At 36.8% G+C, this 25159-nt stretch overlaps 1 pseudogene; it reads left to right on the top strand.

The window, feature by feature from the left end:
- LOC129024150 (elongation factor 1-alpha 1-like) overlaps window positions 1-22187 on the top strand; it is a 182066-nt pseudogene extending 159879 nt beyond the window's left edge.
- The last annotated feature ends 2972 nt before the right edge of the window (window positions 22188-25159 follow it).

Consider the following 25159-nt stretch of genomic DNA (forward strand, 5'->3'; position numbering starts at 1 on the left):
CACACCCCTTTGAATCACCTTTAAAATCATTAACTTTTTTTTGGAAATAGTCTCAATGGCTTACACCATCTGGACAGGGCAAATCAATTCAGATGAAATCAATTTGGAGATGTGTTTCAACTCAGTGGTACTGTGTTCTATTTGAAGCTATTTCTTGCTAATGAGTCTTTCCAGACCCTCAGCTAAAATCACATGCAAGTTTTTATTTGTAGATGTCATTTTCTTAGATTTTGACAGCAGAGGAGAGAGAAGTTAGTAGAGCACTGTGTTCATGACTGTAACTGTATCTTAGCTGTGGAGAGAAGAGAGTGACACTGACAAACAGCCCCAGGTGACAGTGAGAGACATTCATGGCCTCAGGTTATCAGCAAGTTCTATAGAACCTTTACCATTTTAGACTCTGGTGAGGCTGACGGCTTGCTTGTATCTGTAATCCCCACGTCTCCAGTTAATCTTCGGTTAGAAGTCATTCTCCCAGTCTTAAGGAAATAATGAAAATTAAAAAGGAAGAAATTAAAATGGAAGAAATATTGCATCCTGAAATCTAGATCTGAAAGGCTACAGTGGATATAGGCATGAACACAAAACAGTTTGAGAATATTCACAGCTGTTCATTTGTGGCTAATTATGCAAAACAAGTATCACTGACTTCCAATGAATTAAAAGATTGAGTGAATTTACTGGTTTTTTTGAACCCCAAAAAAGAGTCATGATGGGGAGAATTTCTCCAACCATTTGTCCTAAGTTACTCTACAGTTCAAATTCATACAACCGTCTTTTTTTTTTCTCAACTAACTCATTCCCATTAATATGTAAGCTCTATCGGGACAAGGATAAATATTAACAATATAATTTTTGGAGATTTCTGTTTTGTAGACTGATGCATCCTTAGTGGTTAGTACAATGACTAGAATGTAAGCACTCAATAAATCTTAGCTATTTTTGGAAAGTTCCCCAAATCCTAATTGTTGTAGAACTGGCATGTCTCATATTTTTCAATTACTGTTTTCTGTCTCAGAGATTTGCAAAGTGTGGTGTGTTAGTCCATCCTCATGCTTCTAATAAAGACATACTTGAGACTGGGTAATTTGTAAAGGAAAGAGGTTTATTTGACTTATAGTTCAGCATGGCTGGGGAAGGGGAAGCAGTCATGTCCTTCTTCACATGGCAGCAGCAAGGAGAAGTACAGAGTGAAGGTGGAGAAAAGCCCTTTATAAAACCATTAGATCTCGTGAGAACTAACTCACTATCACAAGAACAGCATGAGGGAAACTTCCCCCATGATTCAGTTATCTCCATCTGATCCCTCCCACAATATGTGAGGATTATGGAAACTACAATTCAAGATGAGATTTGGATAGGGACACAGCCAAACCATATCATGTGGTATGCAAGTTTCCTTCAGGGACTTCATGAAGTTAACACTCTTTTTGTGATAACCCTAAAATAGTGACCTTTTTCACTGTGTTGGACTTCACATTGATGTTGAAAAGCAATGATGGGAAAAACTGCAGAAACTTTGACATGAAACAAAGTGGTATGATTAGTCATTGTATTCTTCACTACAATGCCCTTTGAGTTTAAAAAAGCCAGTTTCATTTAAGAATGCTGTCTATAAAACAGTAATTTTTAAATTGTATTGAAGCTTGACACTTGCGTACATGTTTTCTCAATAGTCTCTTCGATGAAATGGAAGTGCACATAAAGCACTTGTACTTAGGGGAGTATTAAGGCTGTCTCAAGGAAAAGCACTTGTGCAATCAGTTGAGGTAGGAGATCAATGGGCCACTTTTTAATGGAGCATCATTTTTACTTGAAAGGATGACTGTTGGATAAACTATTGCTATTCAGACTTGGATATTTGGCAGATGTTTTCTCAAAAGTGACTGAAGTGAACCTGTTACCTCAAGGAAAATAACTGACACTTGTTGCCAATAATAATGTTTAATATTTAAAGCTAATATTAGAATTTTGGAAAACTTGGGTATACCTCCATGAGATTGACAGCTTCCTAATACTTGAAGAGTTTTTTGGTGAGGTGATAATAATAAAGGTGAATTTTGGTATGATATAATGAAATGTATCAATATTCGTATGGTATGTATAACTTAGTAAATGAATATTTTCCAAATAATTAATATCTGATGATACAAAATCATGCAAGAGTAAAAGATTCATTGAAAGTGCAAGATATATCAATAGTGTTAATGTAACAGAGTACAAACAATTCATTGATACGATTATAGATTTCATATTACAACTAAACTTTAAGAAACTACTACCTGTCAAGTTTTGGTGAAACAGAGTTCTTGAGAATGGCTAGTTTTCACCAGGGAGCCAAAAAAAAGAAAGCAAGAGAGCAACTCAGATGGAGCTGGAGGCCATTATTTTAAGTGAAGCAACACAGGAATGGAAAACCAAAAACTGTATATTCTCACTTATAACCAGGAGCTAAGCTATGAGTATGCAAAGGTATACAGAGTGATATAATGGACTTTAGAGACACAGAAGGGGAAGGTTGGGAGGAGAGCTAGAGATGAAAAAACTACACATTAGGTACAATGTACACTACTCAGGTGATGGGTGCACTAAAATCCCAGAATTCACCATTATAAAATTCATTCATGCAACAGAAAACCACTTGTACTCCAAAAGCTATTGAAATAAAAAAAGCAAGAGAAAAGCGTATGCAACTGCACAGAGCTATGTCAGAACATAATGTTTGAGGAATTATATCTGGTTTCATGTTGCTATAATATAGAATGAGAAATGAGGAGGGACAGAAGGTGAGGCAGATCACCAAGAGTCATGCATAAAATGATAAGAAGTTAGATTGTATCATGTGGTTAATACGGAAGAAATGGAATTTGTACAATATTTCATCTTGGAAAGCATGGGCTATAGATTTTATTCTGGAAAGCAACTACCAGGCTGTTGCAGTACTTCAGGCAAAAGGTTTTTAACGCCTGGAATAAAGTAGTGGTAATGAATGATGAAAAGTAGAAGACTGTTAGAAGATTTATTTCAGAGTTGAAATCAAGATAAATGACTTGGAGATTAAATATTACTAATGTGAAAGGAGAACGGGTCTAAAATGACTCCTAGCTTTCATAATTAGTGGCTAGAGGGATTGTAGAATTAGTTTCTCTGTAGTCACTAACTCTGAAAGCTTTTAAGTACAAACTCTATTTCTTTAACAGATATAGTGCTATTAAGGGCATCTATTTTTGAATGAGCTTTGTGAATTCATGTCTTTCAATGATGTTTTCATTTCATCGAAGTTGTAGAATTTATTGGCATAAAGTTTTTATATTTATTTTACTAATTATTTTTGAGACAGGGCCTTGTTATGTCACTCAGGCTGGAGTGCAGGGGTGCAATCATGGCTCACTGCAGCCTTAAACTCTTCAGCTCAAGTGACCCTCTTGCCTATCCTCCTGAGTAAATGGAACTAAAGGCATGCAATAACATACCCAGTTAATTTTTAAATTTTTTGAAGAGATGGGGTCTCCCTGTGTTGCCCAGGCTGGGCTTGAACTCCTGGGCGAAAGCAATCCTCCTGCCTTAGCCTCCCAAAGTGCTGAGATTACAGGTGTGAGTCACTGAACCAGGCCAAGTTGTTCTTTTAGTATCTTTAGAGTCAGTGGGAAGGTCACCTCTTTTATTCCTAAATTAGTAATCTGTGTGTTCTCTCTTTCTACTCCCATCTTTCCTTCTAGGACTCCAATTACACATATATTCAGTCACTTAAAATTGTTTCATAGCTCATCGATGCTCTTTTCTCATCCTTATTTCCTTCCTTGCTTCCTCCCTTCCCTCTTTTTTAATAATAGCTAACATTTATTGAACCTTTAAAATATAAAAAGCACTGCTTTATGTGCTAAACATATACTAAATCATTTTATACTCAAAACAAATCTTTAAGTACTATTCTTATCCTTATTTTCTATAGCTGAAACTGAGACACAGATAGTTGAAGTAATTTGCTCAAGGTTGTCTACCCAGAACAGAGATGAATTTGAACCCAGTCAGTTTGGCTCTATAGTCCACACTTTTAACCACTATGCTATGTAGCCTCTCTAGGAGGAATTAAATGTTTCTCTCTATGGAAAAACATGCTCAAAAAAAGCATGCTTCGAGATAATAATATGTTGTACAAATTTTTCACAACTTTCAATTATGCCCCTGATTTATATTAATGAACTACTTCTAATGATGCTTTCTAATTTCTTTCTAACGGGTACATGCAACACATCTTTCTTAAGTTCTCAGCAGCATTCAACCACTCCCTCCTTGAAAGAACTTATTTTCCCCTGGTATCTGAGAAACTAGTCCCTTGACCAACCTCTACCTCTCTGACAATTCATGCGCTCAATAAATATTTACTAAGTCATTTAATTTGTGTCATTCTTCAAGATACTAAAAGTAAGAGATTCAAACTCCCTGCCCTTAGGAGAGTGCATTCTAGTGGAGAAGAAAGACAATAAAAAAGTAATACATAATTGCAAAACTTCAAATAATGTGAAAAGTAGACGAAGAAAAATAAACATTGCTAATCTCCATCACCATTCTACTGTGATTAGGTATGCTATATTTTTCAGATTTATGTGTACGGAAACATACACACAGTGTACACACACATAAATACACATATATGTACTCACATTTACTTAAAATGGATCTATATAAATACACCCAAAAATACATTAGGACACATTTTTCTACAAAAATTTGGTTATATATACAACATATTTTTCTACAATGAACTTTAGTCATTTAATCATGAATCATGAATACCTTTCATATACTTAGTGCATATTTTTCTTTATATATATATATTTTTATTATACTTGAAGTTCTAGGGTACATGTGCACAACTTGCAGGTTAGTTACATATGTATACATGTGCCATGTTGGTGTGTTGCATCCATTAACTAGTCATTTATATTAGGTATACCTCCTAATGGTATCCCTGCCCCCTCCACCGACCCCACCACAGGCCCCAGTGTGTGATGTTCCCCTTCCTGTGTCCATGTGTTCTCATTGTTCAATTCCCACCTATGAATGAGAACATGCGGTGTTTGGTTTTTTGTTCTTGTGATAGTTTGTTGAGAATGATGCTTTCCAGCTTCATCCATGTCCCTACAAAGGACATGAACTCATCATTTTTTATGGCAGCATAGCATTCCATGGTGTATATGTGCCACATTTTCTTAATCCAGTCTATCATTGTTGGACATTTAGGTTGGTTCCAAGTCTTTGCTATTGTGAATAGTGCCACAATATACATATGTGTGCATGTGTCTTTATAGCAGCATGATTTATCATCCTTTGGGTATATACCCAGTAATGGGATGGCTGGGTCAAATGGTATTTCTAGTTCTAGATCCCTGAGGAATCACCACACTGACTTCCACAAGGGTTGAACTAGTTTACAGTCCCACCAACAGTGCAAAACTGTTCCTATTCCTCCACATCCTCTCCAGCACCTGCTGTTTCCTGACTTTTTAATGATCGCCATTCTAACTGATGTGAGATGGTATCTCATTGTGGTTTTGGTTTGCATTTCTCTGATGGCCAGTGATGATGAGCATTTTTTCATGTGTCTGTTGGCTGCATAAATGTCTTCTTTTGAGAAGTGTCTGTTCATATCCTTTGCTCACTTGTTGATGGGGTTGTTTGTTTTTTTCTTGTAAATTTGTTGGAGTTCATTGTAGATTCTGGATATTAGCCCTTTGTCCGATAAGTAGATTGCAAAAGTTTTCTCCCATTTTGTAGGTTGCCTGTTCACTCTGATGGTAGTTTCGTTTGCTGTGCAGAAGCTCTTTAGTTTAATTAGATCCCATTTGTCAATTTTGGCTTTTGTTGCCATTGCTTTTGGTGTTTTCGACATGAAGTCCTTGCCCATGCCTATGTCCTGAATGGTATTGCCTAGGTTATCTTCTAGGGTTTTTATAGTTTTAGGTCTAACATGTAAGTCTTTAATCCATCTTGAATTAATTTTTGTATAAGGTGTAAGGAAGGATCCAGTTTCAGCTTTCTACATATGGCTAGCCAGTTTTCTCAGCACCATTTGTTAAATAGGGAATCCTTTCCCCATTTCTTGTTTTTCTCAGGTTTGTCAAGGATCAGATGGTTGTAGATGTGTAGTATTATTTCTGAGGGCTCTGTTCTGTTCCATTGGTCTATATCTCTGTTTTGGTAACAGTACCATGCTGTTTTGGTTACTGTAGCCTTGTAGTATAGTTTGAAGTCAGGTAGTGTGATCCCTCCAGCTTTGTTCTTTTGGCGTAGGATTTACTTGGTAATGCGGGCTCTTTTTTGGTTCCATATGAACTTTAAAGTAGTTTTTTCCAATTCTGTGAAGAAAGTCATTGGTAGCTTGAGGGGGATGGCATTGAAACTATAAATTACCTTGGGCAGTATGGCCATTTTCACGATATTGATTCTTCCTATCCATGAGCATGGAATGGAATGTTCTTCCATTTGCTTGTATCCTCTTTTATTTCATTGAGCAGTGGTTTGTAGTTCTCCTTGCAGAGGTCCTTCACATCCCTTGTAAGTTGGATTCCTAGGTATTTTATTCTCTTTGAAGCAATTGTGAATGGGAGTTCACTCATGATTTGGCTGTCTGTTTGTTATTGGTGTATAAGAATGATTGTGATTTTTGTACATTGATTTTGTATCCTGAGACTTTGCTGAAGTTGCTTTTCAGCTTAAGGAGATTTTGGGCTGAGACAATGGGGTTTTCTAGATATGCAATCATGTCAACTGTAAACAGGGACAATTTGACTTCCTCTTTTCCTAATTGAATACCATTTATTTCTTTCTCCTGCCTGATTGCCCTGGCCAGAACTTCCAACACTATGTTGAATAGGAGTGGTGAGAGAGGGCATCCCTGTCTTGTGCCAGTTTTCAAAGGGAATGCTTCCAGTTTTTGCCCATTCAGTATGATATTGGCTGTGGGTTTGTCATAAATAGCTCTTATTATTTTGAGATACATCCCATCAATACCTAATTTATTGAGAGTTTTTAGCATGAAGGGTTGTTGAATTTTGTCAAAGGCCTTTTCTGCATCTATTGAGATAATCATGTGGTTTTTGTCTTTGGTTCTGTTTATATGCTGGATTACATTTATTGATTTGCGTATGTTGAACCAGCCTTGCATCCCAGGGATGAAGCCCACTTGATCATGGTGGATAAGCTTTTGGATGTGCTGCTGGATTTGCTTTGCCAGTATTTTATTGAGGATTTTTGCGTCGATGTTCATCAAGGATATCAGTCTAAAATTCTCTTTTTTTGTTGTGTCACTGCCAGGTTTTGGTATCAGGATGATGCTGGCCTCATAAAATGAGTTAGGGAGGATTCCCTCTTTTTCTATTGATTGGAATAGTTTCAGAAGGAATGGTACCAGCTCCTCCTTGTACCTCTGCTAGAATTCTGCTGTGAATCCATCTGGTCCTGGACTTTTTTTGGTTGGTAGGCTATTAATTATTGCCTCAATTTCAGAGCCTGTTATTTGTCTATTGAGGGATTCAACTTCTTCCTGGTTTAGTCTTGGGAGGTGTATGTGTCCAGGAATTTATCCATTTCTTCTAGATTTTCTAGTTTATTTGCATAGAGGCGTTTGTAGTATTCTCTGATGGTAGTTTGTATTTCTGTGGGATCGGTGGTGATATCCCCTTTATCATTTTTTATTGCATCTATTTGAGTCTTCTCTCTTTTCTTCTTTATTAGTCTTGCTAGCTGTCTATCAATTTCGTTGATCTTTTCAAAAAACCAGCTCCTGGATTCATTGATTTTTTGAAGGGTTTCTTGTGTCTCTATTTCCTTCAGTTATGCTGTGATCTTAGTTATTTCTTGCCTTCTGCTAGCTTTTGAATTGTTTGCTCTTGCTTTTCTAGTTCTTTTAATTGTGATGTTAGGGTGTCAATTTTAGATCTTTCCTGCTTTCTCTTGTGGGCATTTAGTGCTATAAATTTCCCTGTACACACTGCTTTGAATGTGTCCCAGAGATTCTGGTATGTTGTGTCTTTGTTCTCATTGGTTTCAAAGAACATCTTTATTTCCGCCTTCATTTCATTATGTACCCAGTAGTCATTCAGGAGCAGGTTGTTCAGTTTCCATGTAGTTGAGTGGTTTTGAGTGAGATTCTTAATCCTGAGTTCTAGCTTGATCGCACTGTGATCTGAGAGATAGTTTGTTATAATTTCTGTTCTTTTACATTTACTGAGGAGAGCTTTACTTCCAACTATGTGGTCAATTTTGGAATAAGTGTGATGTGGTGCTGAGAAGAATCTATATTCTGTTGATTTGGGGTGGAGAGTTCTGCAGATGTCTATTAGGTCCACTTGGTATAGAGCTGAGTTCAATTCCTTGGTATCCTTGTTAACTTTCTGTCTCATTGATCTGTCTAATGTTGACAGTGGGGTGTTAAAGTCTCCCATTATTATTGTGTGGGAGTCTAAGTCTCTTTGTAGGTCTCTAAGGACTTGCTTTATGAATCTGGGTGCTGCTGTATTGGGTGCATATATATTTAGGATAGTTAGTTCTTCTTGTTGAATTGATCCCTTTACCATTACATAATGGCCTTCTTTGTCTCTTTTGATCTTTGTTGGTTTAAAGTCTGTTTTATCAGAGACTAGGATTGCAACCCCTGCCTTTTTTTGTTTTCCATTTGCTTGGTAGATCTTTCTCTATCCCTTTATTTTGAGCCTATGTGTGTCTCTGCACGTGAGATGGGTTTCCTGAATACAGCACACTGATGGGTCTTGAGTCTTTATCCAATTTGCCAGTCTGTATCTTTTAATTGGAGCATTTAGCCCATTTACATTTAAGGTTAATATTGTTATATGTGAATTCGATCCTGTCATTATGATGTTAGCTGGTTATTTTGCTCGGTAGTTGATGCACTTTCTTCCTAGCCTCGATGGTCTTTACAATTTGGCATGTTTTTGTAGTGGCTGCTACCGGTTCTTCCTTTCCATGTTTAGTGTTTCCTTCAGGAGCTCTTTTAGGGCAGGCCTGGTGGTAACAAAATCTCTCAGCATTTGCTTGTCTGTAAAGGATTTTATTTTTCCTTCACTTATGAAGCTTAGTTTGGCTGGATATGACATTCTGGGTTGAGAATTCTTTTCTTTAAGAATGTTGAATACTGGCCCCCACTCTCTTCTGGCTTGTAGTTTCTACCAAGAGATCCACTGTAAGTCTGATGGGCTTCCATTTGCGGGTAACTCGACCTTTCTCTCTGGCTGACCTTACATTTTTCCCTTCATTTCAACTTTGGTGAATCTGACAATTATGTGTCTTGGAGTTGCTCTTCTCGAGGAGTATCTTTGTGGCGTTCTCTGTATTTCCTGAATTTGAATGTTGGCCTGCCTTTCTAGGTTGGGGAAGTTCTCCTGGATAATATCCTGCAGAGTGTTTTCCAGCTTGGTTCCATTCTCCCTGTCACTTTCGGGTACACCAATCAGACGTAGATTTGGTCTTTTCACATAGTCCCATATTTCTTGGAGGCTTTGTTCATTTCTTTCTATTCTTTTTTCTCTAAACTTAACTTCTCACTTCATTTCATTCATTTGATCTTCAATCACTGATACCCTTTCTTCCAGTTGATCGAATTGGCTACTGAAGCTTGTTTCTTCGTCATGTAGTTCTTGTGCCATGGTTTTCAGCTCCATCAGGTCATTTAAGGACTTCTCTACATTGGTTATTCTAGTTAGCCTTTCGTCTAATCTTTTTCAAGGGTTTTAACTTCTTTGCGATGGGTTCGAACTTCCTCCTTTGGCTCGGAGAAGTTTGATCATCTGAAGTCTTCTTCTCTCAACTCATCAAAGTCATTCTCCATCCAGCTTTGTTATATTGCTGGTGAGGAGCTGCCTTCCTTTGGAGGAGGAGAGGCACTCCGATTTTTAGAATTTTCAGCTTTTCTGCTCTGTTTTTTCCCCATCTTTGTGGTTTTATCTACCTTTGGTCTTTGATGATGGTAATGTACAGATGGGGTTTTGGTGTGGATGTCCTTTCTGTTTGTTAGTTTTCCTTCTAACCGTCAGGAGCCTCAGCTGCGGGTCTGTTGGAGTTTGCTGGTGGTCCACTCCAGACCCTGTTTGCCTGGATATCAGCAGCGGAGGCTGCAGAACAGTGAATATTGCTGAACAGCAAATGTTGCTGCCTGATCGTTCCTCTGGAAGTTTCATCTCAGCGGGGTACCTGGCCGTGTGAGGTGTCAGTCTGCCCATACTGCGGGGTGCCTCCCAGTTAGGCTACTCGGGGTTCAGGGACCCACTTGAGGAGGAAGTCTGTCTGTTCTCAGATCTCAAACTCCGTGCCAGGAGAACCACTACTCTCTTCAAAGCTCAGTTGGAAATGCAGAAATCACCCGTCTTCTGTGTCACTCAGGCTGGGATCTGTAGACTGGAGCTGTTCCTATTCAGCCATCTTGGAACTCCCCTCCGGTGCATATTTTTCTTATCCTTTAACCATGCTTATTGATGGGCATATAGTTAATGTCCAAATTTTTGAACACAAATAATGTTGCAACAAACATCTTTGTACATGAAGCTTTGGATGTTTACGCTACCGTTTCCTTAGGATAGATCCCAGGAATTGGAACTCAGTTTTTGAAGAGTATGAACCAAATATCCACTGGGTTAATCTTGCTTTTTATATCTAGATAAGTAGATAAGATTTATTCCATCTCTAATCATTGGAAATTCATAAGAATCTCACTCTCTTGTGGACATCCCTGCTTCTCAGCTCCTGTTTCCTGTGAATTAGTTTATGAATAATCTTGCCATCCAACAAATGGGGTCCCTATCCTGTACCACATTGTACCAAATGTAGAACTCTGCTTTTATCTGTCAATTTTATATAAAAAGGTAACACTCAAATAGACACTTCCTCTTTTAAATTCTGATTATTGGATTTTTGGTTTGTAATTTATAGAACTGTTGAGGACTGGCAGACCCTTATGTCTAATGTTGGCTGTAGCCAATGTTTGGTCTTTCCTTGCCATATGTAATTAACAAACAAGAGAAGTGTGTCCTTACAAGAATGGTGTATGCATGCTTGGGTGTGTGTGTATGTGTGTGTGAGATAAAGACAACTTTATTCAAGATTTGAGGAGTTAAAATAGGTTTTGCATTTAAGAAACACAAAATGCCCAAAACCTACTATGATAATTCCCATTTTTAAAAGTCTTTGATCACTGTGCCAAGAAGCAAGGGTCTTCTTCCCCTGTTCTCATCCCTTCTGTAATTGATTTCTCTTCCCTCAATCCTGTTTCTCAGAAGCAAGGAAAATTTAATTCTTCCTGTTTTTTTGTACAGAGATATTTTAATTTCTTCAGGCTTACTTCCCAAACTCTGTTTTGTTTTTAACAGTTTAAAGATCTTTGCTATTACTTTAAAATTAAACTTTCAAAAAGTCTCGCATGTTTAAGTTTATTAACAACACCCGTCCTCCTTCATACTACTTGTTTAGGGAGAAAAATAAGGGATTTTTGTTCTTTCAGGTGCACATATTTACAATTTTGATACACATTGTCAAATTGCCCTATAAGTAATGGGCAGTACTATTTTGCACTGTCAAGAGTGTATGAGAATGTTGATTCTTCAAAGCCCTTACTAATTGGATATTATTGATATCACTCTTTTGTTTTTGTTTTTGCCAGTTTGTTGAAAGGGAAATGGTATTTTATTGTTTTCTCAATGTGCATTTTGACAACTGGTGAGGTTGAATAAATTTTTTCAATTAGTTATTGAATTTTGCCATTTCTACTCTGTGCATTGTCAGTATATATACTTTGGTCACATTTCTAATTGGGTATTTGATTTTTAAAATATGAATGTGAAGTTATATATTTTGAATTTTAATACTTTGCTTCTGTAAAAGATATCTCTCAGACCCCTGGGTTGGTCTCTCTTGTGTCTATTATTTTGCATTTCTTTCATGGTGTCTTTTGTAATACAGATATTTTACCTTCTTATGTAATTATATCTGTTAATCTTTTCCTATATGGCTTCTGGATTTTGTTTTTTTCTTAGTAAGGTCTTTCCCATCCCAACATTATTTTTATTTTTAATTGCCAAGTAAATATTATATAAATTTATGTTGTGCAACATCACGTTTGAAAAATGTATGCATTGTGGAATGGCTACATCACACTATTTAACATATGCATTACATGTCATTCTTATCATTTTATTTTCTTGAGACAGTGTCTTGCTGTCACCCAGGCTGGAGTGCAGTGATGCAGTCACAGCTCACTGCAGATTTGACCTCCTAGCTCAAGTGATCCTCACACCTCAGTCTCCTGAGTAGCTGGGACTGTAGGCATATGCCACCATGCCCAGAAAATTGTTATTTTTTTTTCTAGAGACAGGTTATCTCTATGTTGTCAGGGTTGGTGTAAAACTCCTGGCCTCCAGTGACCCTTCCACCTCAGCCTCCCAAAGTGCTGGGATTACAGGCATGAGCTGCGGCACTCAGCCTTATCACTTTTTATTGTGGTGAGAACATGTAAAATCTACTCTCAGCAATTTTTGAGTAAACTTTATATTGTTATTAACTATAGTCACTATAATGTACAATAGAGCTCTTGAAGTTATTCCTCCTGAGTTTTATTTTATTTTTAATTTTTTAATCACCAATTCATCTAGATTTTACTTTGATATGTGATGTGGTGTGGGGAAGTGATGCACATTTACTGGTTTATAAATAAATTTCTAATTTTGTCAACACACTTTACTCAATTGTCTATGTTTTCAACAGTGATTTTAAATGCTGCCTTATTTTGTATAAGAATACAAACACAGAGACATGCATATATAAACGTGGGCCTGTCTGGAGTATATATTCTTTTCTTTAGAAATGCATGTCTTGATGTGAACTGATATTACATTACTTTAATCACTAAAATTTTAGAATGGATTTGAAAACTGGCAGAAGAGTGCCTCTGTAATAATTTTTTTTTTTACAAATTTCACAGTTAGTATGCATTTGATCATCTAGATGAACTTTAGAATCACCTAAATCTCATTAAGATGTTGATTCAATTTTTGCATTAAATCCATAGATTAACTTGGGGAGAACCGACTCAAAAATGTTGATTCTGTGTTTTCTAGAAGATGGTACTTTTATCCATTTATTCAGACTTCTTATGTCTCTCAGTAAAGCTTTCTTCTTATAGGTCTTAGATCTTATGTTTATTTTTACTTTTTAAAACGGTGTTATGGAGGTGACATCTTTTTCCCTTTTTTAATTGGCTAAAGTTGTTATATAAAAACATTAATGGTTCTTACACATTAATCTTTTCATGTAGACACTTTATTAAATTTTCTTATTCTAAAGATTTAAATTTTTATTCTATTACATCTTGTAAGTAGAAAATCAAATAAGCCACAAATAATAATAATCCTTTTCTTCCTATATTTATATCTTTTTCTTATTTGTGCTGTATAATTACATTTGTTAGGAATTCTACATCCACGTTGAATAATACTTGTGTTATCAGGCATCCTTATGTTGTTCCTGACTTGACTTGGATTGTCTTCAGTGTTTCACTAGAAAATAAAATGTTGATTTCTTATTTTTGATAGCTATCTATTACATTGAAAACATATACTTCTATTTCTAGGCTACATATAACTTTTAATTATTTTCTTTTTTCTGTTAACATTGTTTTTGTTTTCCATTTTATTGTTATGTCAACATTAGTTTAGATGGTCATATAAGTTTTTCTTTAACCTATCAATTATATTTTTCCTACAGTTAAACCACCATTGCAATATTAGAATTTTTTCCCTACTTGTTTATAATATATTCTTGAAGACTTTTCTGAAATTATTTTGCTAATATTTTAGTTATTTTGGCATCTATAATCATATGTGAAATCAGTATATACACTCTTTAATTTTTAAAATATTGTTCATTTAATATCAGTGTTATTCCAGCTTTTATGCACTAGAGAAGTTTTTTTATTAAAAAAGGCTCCATTAGGCTCCAGCTGTGTGACATTGGTTATGTCGCTTAACCTCTTCTGCTTCCACTTTATCTTCTTATATTTTTCCCTTAAGTATAGTAAATTTCAGTTTTCAAAATTTCACCTGTGGCCTTTGTGGGAATATAGATTTTCCTCACTTTTAAACTTTTTCTTTGGTCATTGAGTTCTTAATATTATCTCCTCTACTAAGACAATTTTTTTCAATTCTAATTTTCCAGAAGGTGGCTCATTTCATCAAAATTTACAAATTTATTTGTAAAACTCCTTTACATCTTGAAAGCAGTTTCTCTTTTATATGTATAGCTATGACATTTTATCATTCTTAAATTTTTTGTGTTTGTTTTTTGGTGAGAATTTCCAAATATCTGTTCATTTTATTCATATTTCTAAATAACTGTTTTATGTATTTATTATTCTAATTTTTCTGTCATAATTTTTGTATTTTTGTATTAATTTATTTCAGAATATTTTCTTGTTTTCTTGTCTCTTAAGATAAATTTGCAATTAATATATTTTTATGTGACTTGTTTTCAATAAAAGCAATTAAGGTTACACATATTCTTCTTGTAACCACTTTAAGACTAAGACTTTGAGAGGCAATGATTTCATGCTTTGTTTATATCTAAGTTTTCTGTATATCAGTTTTGATTTATTCTTAAAGCAAGTTAATTAGAACAGTTTCTTCAACATTTTAAGTCATCTTCTGTGTTTTAGGCTAGTACTTTGATTTTTTTCTAGTTGATTCCCTGAAGTTGAAAAAAGTAAAATAATTTGAATGTTTTTTGCTTTTGTATTTTATTGAGTTATTCTTTGTGAGTTAGTACATGACAAATATGAGTGCTTTGTGGAATTTTTAACCCATGATATTCTCTCATACTAGAATTAATTCAAAGAGAAATACATGTTATGGGCTTTGATACTTTGATACAGTAGCTTGCAGCAAACCAATGCTCCTGATGATAACAGAGAAAATCTGGATAAAATTCAAGATCTGTTTTGAAGGTCTCAGGATAGTTTCAAAGACAACTAGAATTTCAAGGCCCAGATCCTAAAGAGAAGGAAAGGTAACTAAACGTAACCCAAGTTTTTATCTATTGTTTTTCCCCTTGGTCCATTTGCTGATTCATAGTCCCAAGAAAGAGGCAGAGAAGCGAGGATAGCTTTAGTTAATCTCATAGAATGGCAGGACAGATATTGAACTTCTGATATTCAAAGGTATCATAACATGAGGGGATAAGATCCCAAAGAGAAGGAAAGCACAAATACTTTGGTTAAATACTTGATGCCATTTTTCTCCTCGAGCCCTTTTCTCACTAAGCTGCACAGGGCAAGATGGTCAGAAACCAAGCTGAAAACAGCTGAAGAGCAAAGTGGAGTTTTTTGCAGTTTCATGACCTGGGACCAAAAATTTGGAGTTCAGGATCCCTTATGAAGTAGCATAGCTGAGAGACTCTACAGGCTCTCATTTAAACCATGAAGGTTTAAAGTCTAGGATTGGAAGCAAAATGGGAGAAGGAATTTATAGAGACTGCAAACTAGTCTTAGATCATGTCACTCCAGGATTAGATACAGGTGACTTGCCTCTTTGCAGCCTGGATAAGAGATAGAGTTAATCTTCTCTGGTGAAAGATAATCAAATTGAGAGCTTCCATAATTTTTCATAGACAATGCCTGGCACTCAATAAAAAATTAACCAGCATAACAAAAATAAATTTCAAAAGAAGAATCTGGACAACAGAAAAAGACCCACTTGGAATCTGTTTGGTTTTCAAACTTTGACTTTAAAATTATTATCATCAATATCTTCAAGAAAATAGACAGCAAAAGAGTACCTTTAAATTTTCCCAAATGAACAAAATACATTAAACCCCAATTCAAAAATTGTGATGCACCTCAGGCAGAATAATATAAAAAGAAGCCACACATAGACACATAACAATAAAACTGCTTAAAACTAATGTGAAAGAGAAAATCTTTAAAAAAAATCTAGAAAATAAGACTCACCACATTCAAAACATCACTTAAAGAGAAAACTGAAAAGCACTACTGAGTAATTAAAGAAAACCTAAATAAGGTAAAATAAAGGGACAAACCAGGCTAATGAATTGGAAATCTCAATATTATAAATACATCAATTCTCCTCAAATTTATCTGTAGGATTATGCAAGCCCCCCCGAAAATCAGCCAGTTTGTGTGTATGTATGTTTGCATGTAATTTGACAAGCTCGTTTTGAAATTTATAAGAAATTATAATAGACAAGAATAGCCAAGACAATCTTAAAGAACAAGATGAAAGCTAGAGGATTTATATTATCAGACTTATACCAACAAATATTCAGACATTTATTTTAAAGCTACAGTAATTATGACACTATAAATTGTGCATAAATAGGCTAATAGAACAATGGAGCATGACAGAGAGTTCAGAAATAGAGTCACATGATCAAATCTCCACTAAAATTCAGTGAGGAAAGAATACATATTTTAATAAAGAGTGCAGGATTAATTAGATATCCAAATGAAACCTTGATCTCTCCCTCTCACTATATAAATATATCAATTCAAAACGTATTGCCACATAATCATAAAAGGTGAGACTAAAGGTTAAGAAAGAAACCTTTTAAAGCTTGGAGTCAGCAAAAATTTCCTAAACCAGTATACAAAAAGCAATGTCCATAAAGAAAATAAATCATAAATTGGACCACATTAAAATTAAAAATATCTTTTCATCAGAAGACATAAAAGAGTGAAAGGAAAGCAATAAAGTGAGAAAATAAATTTTAAAGTTTTTGTACAACAAAGGACATGCATCCAGAGCAATAAGTAAAGTAAAGGGAGACTCAAGAGAAATAGAAAAGGCAAAAGACTTAAATAGGCTCTTCCTCTCCCATCAAAAAAAGAATATTGAAGTGGACAATATACATATAAAAGATCATCAGGACAATGCAAACGAAAACCACAGAGAGTTACTACACATTCACTACAATGAATACTTTTAAATAACTAAAAATACTATGTGCTGGAAAGGATATGGAGCAGTTGCAACTTTTATATACTGTTGAAAGTGTAAATAGGCATAAACATTTTGAAAAAAATGTGTAATATTGGTTAAAGCTGAGCATATGTTGATCATATAATCCAACAATTTCTACTAGGTACATTCCCAAGAAAAATGAGTGCATATATTCACCAGATACACATAGAAGTATGTGTTTAGTCGCTTTGTACAGAATAGCCCCAAACTAAAAACAATCCAAATATTCATCAATAGTAAAATGGATAGTGTGTTCATATAAGGTATTATTACACAGTAATAAAAAATGGAAAAAATCATTATTACCTGAAACAGTAAGGATGAATTGCAGAAAACATATTTACAAAAAGATGCTGAACACAAGGAACAAGTACTGCAAGATTACATTTCTATAATATTTAACAAACACCTAACAAATATTGTATGGCATTAAAAGTCTGGATAATGGTTATCTTTGATGGTGGATAGTAACTGGAAAGAGACATGAAGTAGGCTGCCGTTGAGTTAATAATGTTCTGTGAAATAGGTGAAAGAATCAAATAGCACCTACATTAGAAGAACATTTTACTTTTGAAGGTGAAGGTATTATTTATCTGCGTGTTAGACCCTTAACATGATGAGCTGGTAGGAGCATGTTTGAAAATTTATGAAAAGCATGAAAAGGTATATAAGATTAGGAAAACCAAATTCCAAAGAATACATAGTCTAACTGAATCAATTTTTGAGAATTCAAATTATTTTGAAAAGTTTTGGCTCATTGTTAATGAATTCTATCAAGATATACATAGAATTATTAAATATTCTTTGCATAATATACGGAAATAAACATTTTAATATCTCTTTAGGCACCTATGCTGCATATCTGAGCATATCTGAGTTGGTTTGGAGGCTCATATTTTTAATGCTGAGTATCAATACATAGATATTTTTCAAAATTCTGTGAAGACAATATAAAAGTTATTGGCATATTGTCATTTTTTGAAATAATAATATATTTGAACTCACATTGAGAATTAATTTGAACTTTACTTCATGTTATCATTTATTCATACAGAAAATATTTATTAAGCAGCTATTATACAATTATATAATGAAGGAAATTAAAATATTTTACTCCAAAATATATTTCTTTGACAAATCTCGAAATGGCTTCTGCTTGGCCATCCTGACAGAAGCGGCCTTGCAAAGCTGTCTTGAGCGGGGAAAATTTGCATTTGTAGAGAATTCCCATTAACGCAGCCATTTCCCTCTCTCCTTTATATGACTTTTCCAAGATCCAGAAGAGATTGAGCCCGACACCTTTAAAAGTCTGAAAAGAAATATTTACCATCTGTTCTCTCTGAGAGAGGCTTCATCTACCTATTAAGCCCACCTTTGCTAGCCAAGCTTCTTCCTTTCTCTCTCTTTTTTTTTTTCTGAGGCGGAGTCTCGCTCCGTCCCGCAGGCGGGAGTGCAGTGGCGCGATCTCGGCTCACTGCAAGCTCCGCCTCCCGGGTTCACGCCATCTTGCCACTAAACCTGATTTACCAACATAACCTGTTTCTGGCCATGCTGTGAATCTGCATTCTTTACTGTGTCCTTGGGATACTAGGTAAGTTTCTGTATGTCATCGGGAAGTTGAGTCTTTAGTCTGAAGCTACTGTGTGTATGCGTTACATACAACTGTATGCCTTTTCTCCTGTTAATCAATCTGCCTGATATCAGTGAATTTTAGCAAACCTTTAAGGGACCAAGAGCGTATGGTACCTACAATAACATGCTTGGCAATGGGAAGAAGGTACAATACCTTCCTCCGAGAATTTTCTTTTAGTTTGGTGTTAGAGAAGGAAACATGAGAAGTATAGTATACTAGTTAATAGAATGATGTCTGGAGTCAAATTGTCTGTTAAAAGCTTCTCTGTTTGCTAACTCTGTTACTTTGAACAATATTCTTAACCTCTTTGTGCCCATTTCATAATCTTGAAATGGGGAAAATAATATGCTAACTTACAGGGTCATTATCTTCCTAGGAAGTACGGGGGTCCTTGGTTCTTGTTCTACTTAGGAGAAAGAATTCAGTCAAGAACCAAGTAATAAAATAAGCAAAAGATCTATTAAGGAAATAAGAGTACGCTCCAAGAGAGGACTGGGCTGACCTGGCTGGGAATAGATCCAAGAATTCTTCATTGTGGTTTTTATTATGTTGGACTGTTTCTTTAAGTTCCCTCCTCTTTCTTAAGTCTCTGCCTTTGTCTTTGTATAGTTTCCCACTTCTGTCTTCATGTAGTAGACACTTCTTGTCTCCATGTAGTAGTTCCTGCTCAGGTTTGTGAGATTCTCCCTTAGTGTCAGTTGATGTGCACATGTGGGCCCAGTGATCAATACAAACTCTACCTAAGGTGTTCCTCATGACCACAACCCCTGGAGGATCATATAGCTGTTAAATCTGTACTTATTTTGCTTGCGTATCTCTTAGGAATTTCCCCTTTGTCCTTTTTCCCTTCTTTTTTTTTTTTTTATTGTACTTTAACTTTTAGGGTACACGTGCACAACGTGCAGGTTTGTTACATATGTATACATGTGCCATGTTGGTATGCTGCACCCATTAACTCGTCATTTAACATTAGGTATATCTCCTAATGCTATCCCTCCACATTTGATCCTTTTTCCCTTCTTATCAGCATGTGGCTAGCTACATTCTGACAGGTTAACTGCAGAGTGAGCAACTACTGAGCATTGTAAGGGGCATTTCTGGGTGTTCTTTTTTGCATAGGTATTTCCCTTCTTATCTGCTTATATTTTGCATGTATGTTTTAGGTGGTCTCTAGGGCATGAGATTTTCCAGAGCTTTCTCCTTCAGGGACTCCCTTTTCTGCTCATGTTTAACTATCTGCCTACTCCAAAATTCCCCCCTCACAAGTTTGAGACCCTAAAAAATTTTGAGTCTAGGAGTATCTTGGGTCTTCTGTAACTACTTCCTGCAGATACAGAATTAAGAACTCATCAGGGTCTCCTTCTCTTGCTCTCTGTCAGGAGCTCCTCCTTTTCCTCGAACCTTCTCCTGCATTCAAGGGAGAGGTGTTTATATAGGTGTTGGGACCTGCAAATGTAATATGTTGTATCCTTGCTGTAATCTCATTTGATGACTGGTAGCCTGAATGCAGAAAGAAATAAATTTAGTTAACAAATTGACCAAGCAAAGGCCTAAGAGGAGAAGAAGGAGCATCGTGGAGAGTGGGCCCAGAGGAGGTCAGAATCAACTGAGGATGGTCCATGTCCCTGAGAATGGGCCTGAAGCTGCCTGTAGATGTTTGGCTTTTTCTTGTAGTTGTTGAATGCTGTCCTGTATGATTTCTAACTGGTTAACATTCTTCTTTGAGCATAGCACAGGTTCCTCCCTGGGCTGAGGTGCTGATGTCTAAGGCGTGTTGGTTTTGGAGGCCCATCCCTGCTAGGGAGTTAAATTGCTGATCAAGCCATTGGACAACCAATGGCTTTGGTTGTCTCTTCAAGAGCCTATCCTGGCTCATGGGATAAGGTGGTATGCATTTGCTGAAAGATTAAAATTCCTACACTCCTGTTCTTATTTTAGTTACTCCAGTTCTTAATCCCAGAGCTGTAAGTAAGGGAAGGAAGGCTATGACCACTCTTTGAGATGTGGACTTGGAGGGAAGGGGGATAGGTACTGACTGATATTGGTTTAGGAGGGCCACATGAAGGGAAAGATAAATTAATGAGCAAGTTCCCCTCCAATTGTTAGAGAGGAGTAGGTAAGTCTGACTTTTTATAGCATAGTCAAGGGCATAGCTAACTCCACATGTCCCCAGGCCTTGCCAAGAATTTAATTACTCTAAAGCAGGCAAGTTGAATAATTATCAAAAGTCGTAGAAACAGTTTATGACCTAGCTAACATTATCTGTTTGATGTTTTTGGGCCTGAAAACTCTGAGATGAGGAGGGAGGAGCCATTTACTTATCTTTTTGTTTGAAGAGAAGCTTCAGGTCTTCCAATGGCTCAGAAGAATAACTGGGCGTTGGTTCTTTCCCTGTTCTTTGGAGCCTTCCCGGGGTTTTATTTGGGAGTGATATATGCAACTAGAGATGTCAGGAACTTTGATAGCTGTTGGGGTGGAAAGTAAGACAGTAAAAGGACCCTTCCATAAGGGGATTAGCTGAGACCCAGGTGACCAGTCTCTCCAGGTTTTAATGAGGACTTGTGACCCTGGCAGGTATAGGAGTTGTTGGTTGCTGAAGGGCTCACACTAGCCAGCAGTACTCTATGTATATATTCAGTTAGTTCTAGGTATGAAATTCTGTCTTAGCTTTGAATACTTTGTATCCTCTTTTGCTAGGAAGTTTAAGGTTTGTATTGCGTGTTGTTGTACAAGCTCTGTGGTGGGCGGGGCAAAGGAGTAGGTTATATATATATTGTAGAAGTTGTCTTTCCTCAAGAATAGCTTGGTTAGATTTCTTGCTAGGGCTTTATGGATGTGTGGGCTGTCTCTAAAACCTGAGGTAGGACTATCTGGATTGAAGTCATTGGTTAAAGGTTTAGGCAGCTTTCCCTGGGAGAAATAAGGCCATTAGGGGGAAAGATGAATCCAGAGGTTGGGTAAATATTAAGCAGGCACCCACCTTGGGAAGTACATTCTTTCCCAAAACGGGTGTGGGGCATTCAGACATTGCCAGGGTCTGGTGGGAGAATAGTAATTGGTCCCCATATGCAATATAAAATGAGTGTGAATCTTTATTGGGGGGTGCTATTTTCCCCCATCACCTAACTAGATTTGGAGGAAAGTTTCCCAAAGAGGTTAGCACAAACTTGGTGGCTCTTGTATTTTTTTTTTTTTTTTAAATTATAGTCCTACCTGCCACTTCCAGAGTTGCCCTTGGCTCTATTCCTTTAATGATTATGTCTGATCTGGGAGCTGGCTGTAGTGGAGGGCCCCTTCAGCTCAAGGCCATCATTAGATGGGGGATCCAGCGAGGGAGTCTTTTGGCTCCCGGGACAATCCTTCCTCCAGTGGCTGAGCTTATGGCAAAGGGGGAAGTTCATGTGGGGCTTTCTTCCAGTTGGGCAGTTCCTTCTTCAGTGGCCCAGTCTTTTGCACTGATGGCAGTTACCTGGGAGCGTATTTTCACAGCAGCCTGGTGGGGTCTGGAAGACTTGTAAAGTAGCCAATAGTTGAGACTGCCTCCTCCTGTCTCTTTGTTTTTCTTTCTTCGTGACCCTGTATTCCTCATCCTGATCCCAGTTGTAAAAGACCAATGAAGCTAATTTGAGGATTTCTGGCATAGAGGCACTGAGTCTTAAGGCTGACTTTTGCAATTTTCTCCTAATATCTGGGGTGACTTGAGTGAAGAAATGGTCTTTTAAGACTAGTCCCTCTGGGAATTCTGGGTTTAAGTTGGTGTGCTTAATAAGGGTTTCTTGTAGCTTTTTGAGAAAGGCTATAGGATTTTCTTTTGGCCCCAGTTTATCGTGGCTAAGCGTAGGTAGGACAGAGAGATCTGGCTTATAAGCCTTACAAAGATTAGAGTCTTCCCTCAAAGCCATGAAGGTTTGTAAGTAGGGGAGCTCTGACTATTTGCCCTGATGGCAGCAGCAGAAGTCCAGCTGGAGGATGGTATTAAAATTTGCACTTTTGTTCGCCAGCCAGATTTCCTCTGGTTTTATAAAGGAAAAATAGTTTTTTTTTTCACTTTCGGGTTTGAGGGTTGAATTTATCTCAATTTTTAAGGATGCTTCTCAGAAGGGGTGAATCTTGGGGTATGGAAGTCTGGTTATCCATTTTAAAGAGAAGACAAAGGAGAACTGTAGGATGAAAGAGATGTCTCCCTGTCCATTCCTACAATGCTTATGAAGGTGAGGCATCCCTCACCAGACCAAGGAAGGCAAAATGCCCCTCACCAGACCAAGGAAGGCAAAATGCCCCTCACCTTGCGCTTAGGGAGCTCTGGATTTGGTTGATTCTTACTGTGTGCTCTTTTTGTCTCTGCTTTTTCTCTTTTAATCAGAAAGATTTCCCCAGTCTCCTTTTGGTTAATATTTTACTGGTGACATCTTTCTTGCCTCTATTCCAGGCAAGGGGGTAGAGTAGTATCTGATACAGGAATAATTTTGTTGCCTTTTATATTCTCAATGATCCTGGCCCTTTAAGAAACCCAATAGTTGTACCTCCGCCAAAGCTTGAAGAGAAGAGACCTCCACATAGGATTGTTTTAGCCTATAATGACATTTAGATAGATGGTGTAGATGGTTAGAGGAGTCAGGAAAGATTTGAAACCTTCCCCTGTTTTGAGGAGGTTCCTTAGGGCTTATGCTGAAAAGATGCTTGAGAAGGCATGGTAATTCCTAGGTCCCAGGCTAAGTGGACTAGGGTCTTGACTCCAGTCTTTTATATAATTACATAAATGGCAAGGGGAGCCCCTGGACATTTTCTGTTGGTTTGTTTAATAAAAAGCAAAAAATGCTTTAGGGTTTCAGAGTTTGACAATAATGGTCTTAAGAGACAGAGGAAGAACATCCCATTAGCCCATAAGGAACTCCAGTTGTAAAGTGAGACAGAAGGAAGAGAAGGTGGGGGCCACAGATGGCTACCTGGAGGAGCCAGACAGCCCACTTGAGAAGCTAAAACATAATGTATTTACTAAAGGTGGCCAGGCTAGAAAGGCCTGGTAATAAATGAAGGATGCTTTAAATGGTTGCAGGAGGAACCATAGGAGCAGATCCTGCTAGGAGGCTAAGCATGAAGAAGGAATTCAAAGAAACCTTGTGGAGAACAAAGACACAGCAAGGAGTAAGCTAATTTGTGAGATTAACTGTCCATGGGGGCATGCCTCCTTTCTGTGGTTGCTAGCACCCACTCAGGGGAGAGAAGGGGGTACAATGCAATGAAAGGAAAGTTTAACAGTGAAATTATTGGAGGATAACCATTTTATACTATTATTTATTTATTTATTTTTATTTCAATGGTTTTTGGGGAACCAGTGTTTGGTTGCATGGAAAAAATTATTAGTGATAATTTCTGGTATTTTGGTGCATCCATCAGCCAAGCAGTGTACACTACACCCAATGTGTACTGTTTTATTCCTCACTCACCTCCCGTCCTTCCCCACAAAATTCCCAAAATCCATTATGTAATTCTTAAGCCTTTGCATCCTCATAGCTTAGCTCCCACTTATAAGTGAGAATATATGATGTTTGATTTCCCAGTCCTGTGTTACTTCACTTAGAATAATGGTCTCCAACTCCATCCTGGTTGCTGCGAATGCCATTATTTTGTTCTCTTTTATGGCTGAGTAGTACTGCATGGTATACACATATATATCACATTTTCTTTATCCACTCGTTGGTTGATGGACATTGAGGCTGGTTCCATATTTTTTCAGTTGCAAATTTTGTTGCTAAAAGCATGCATGTGCAAGTGTCTTTTTCATATAATGACTTTTTTCCTCTGGGTAGACACCAAGTAGTGGGATTGCTGGATCAAGTGGTAGTTCTACTTTTAGTTCCATAAGGAATCTCCATGCTCTTTCCCATAGTGGTTATACTAGTTTACATTCCAACCAGCAGTGTAAAAGTGTTCCCTTTTCACCACCTCCATGCTAACATCTGTTTTTTTTGATATTTTAATTATGGCCATTCTTGCAGGAGTAAAGTGGTTTCTCATTGTGGTTTTGATTTGCATTTCCCTAATAATTAGTGATGTTGAGAATGTTTGCATGTTTGTTGGCCATTTGTATATATTTTTTGTGAATTGTTTATTCATGTCTTTTGCCTGCTTTTTGATGGGATTTTTTTTTCTTGCTGATTTGTTTGCATTCCTTGTAAATTTTGGATATTAGTTCTTTGTCAGGTGTGTAGTTTGCAAATATTATTTCTCACTGTGTGGGTTGTCTGTTTACTCTGCTGATTATTTCTTCTGCTGTGCAGAAGCCTTTTAGTTTAATTAGGTCCTATCTATGTATCTTTGTTTTTGTTGCATTTGCTTTTGTGTTCTTGGTCATGAACTCTTTGCCTAAGCCAATGTCTAGAAGAGTTTTGCCAATGTTATCTTCTAGAATTTTAGTGGTTTCAGGTCTTAGATTTAAGTCTTTGATCCATCTTGTGTTGACCTTTGTATAAGGTGAGAGATGAGGATC

The sequence above is a fragment of the Pongo pygmaeus genome, chromosome X (assembly GCF_028885625.2).
Source record: "Pongo pygmaeus isolate AG05252 chromosome X, NHGRI_mPonPyg2-v2.0_pri, whole genome shotgun sequence".
NCBI classification, from domain to species: domain Eukaryota; kingdom Metazoa; phylum Chordata; class Mammalia; order Primates; family Hominidae; genus Pongo; species Pongo pygmaeus.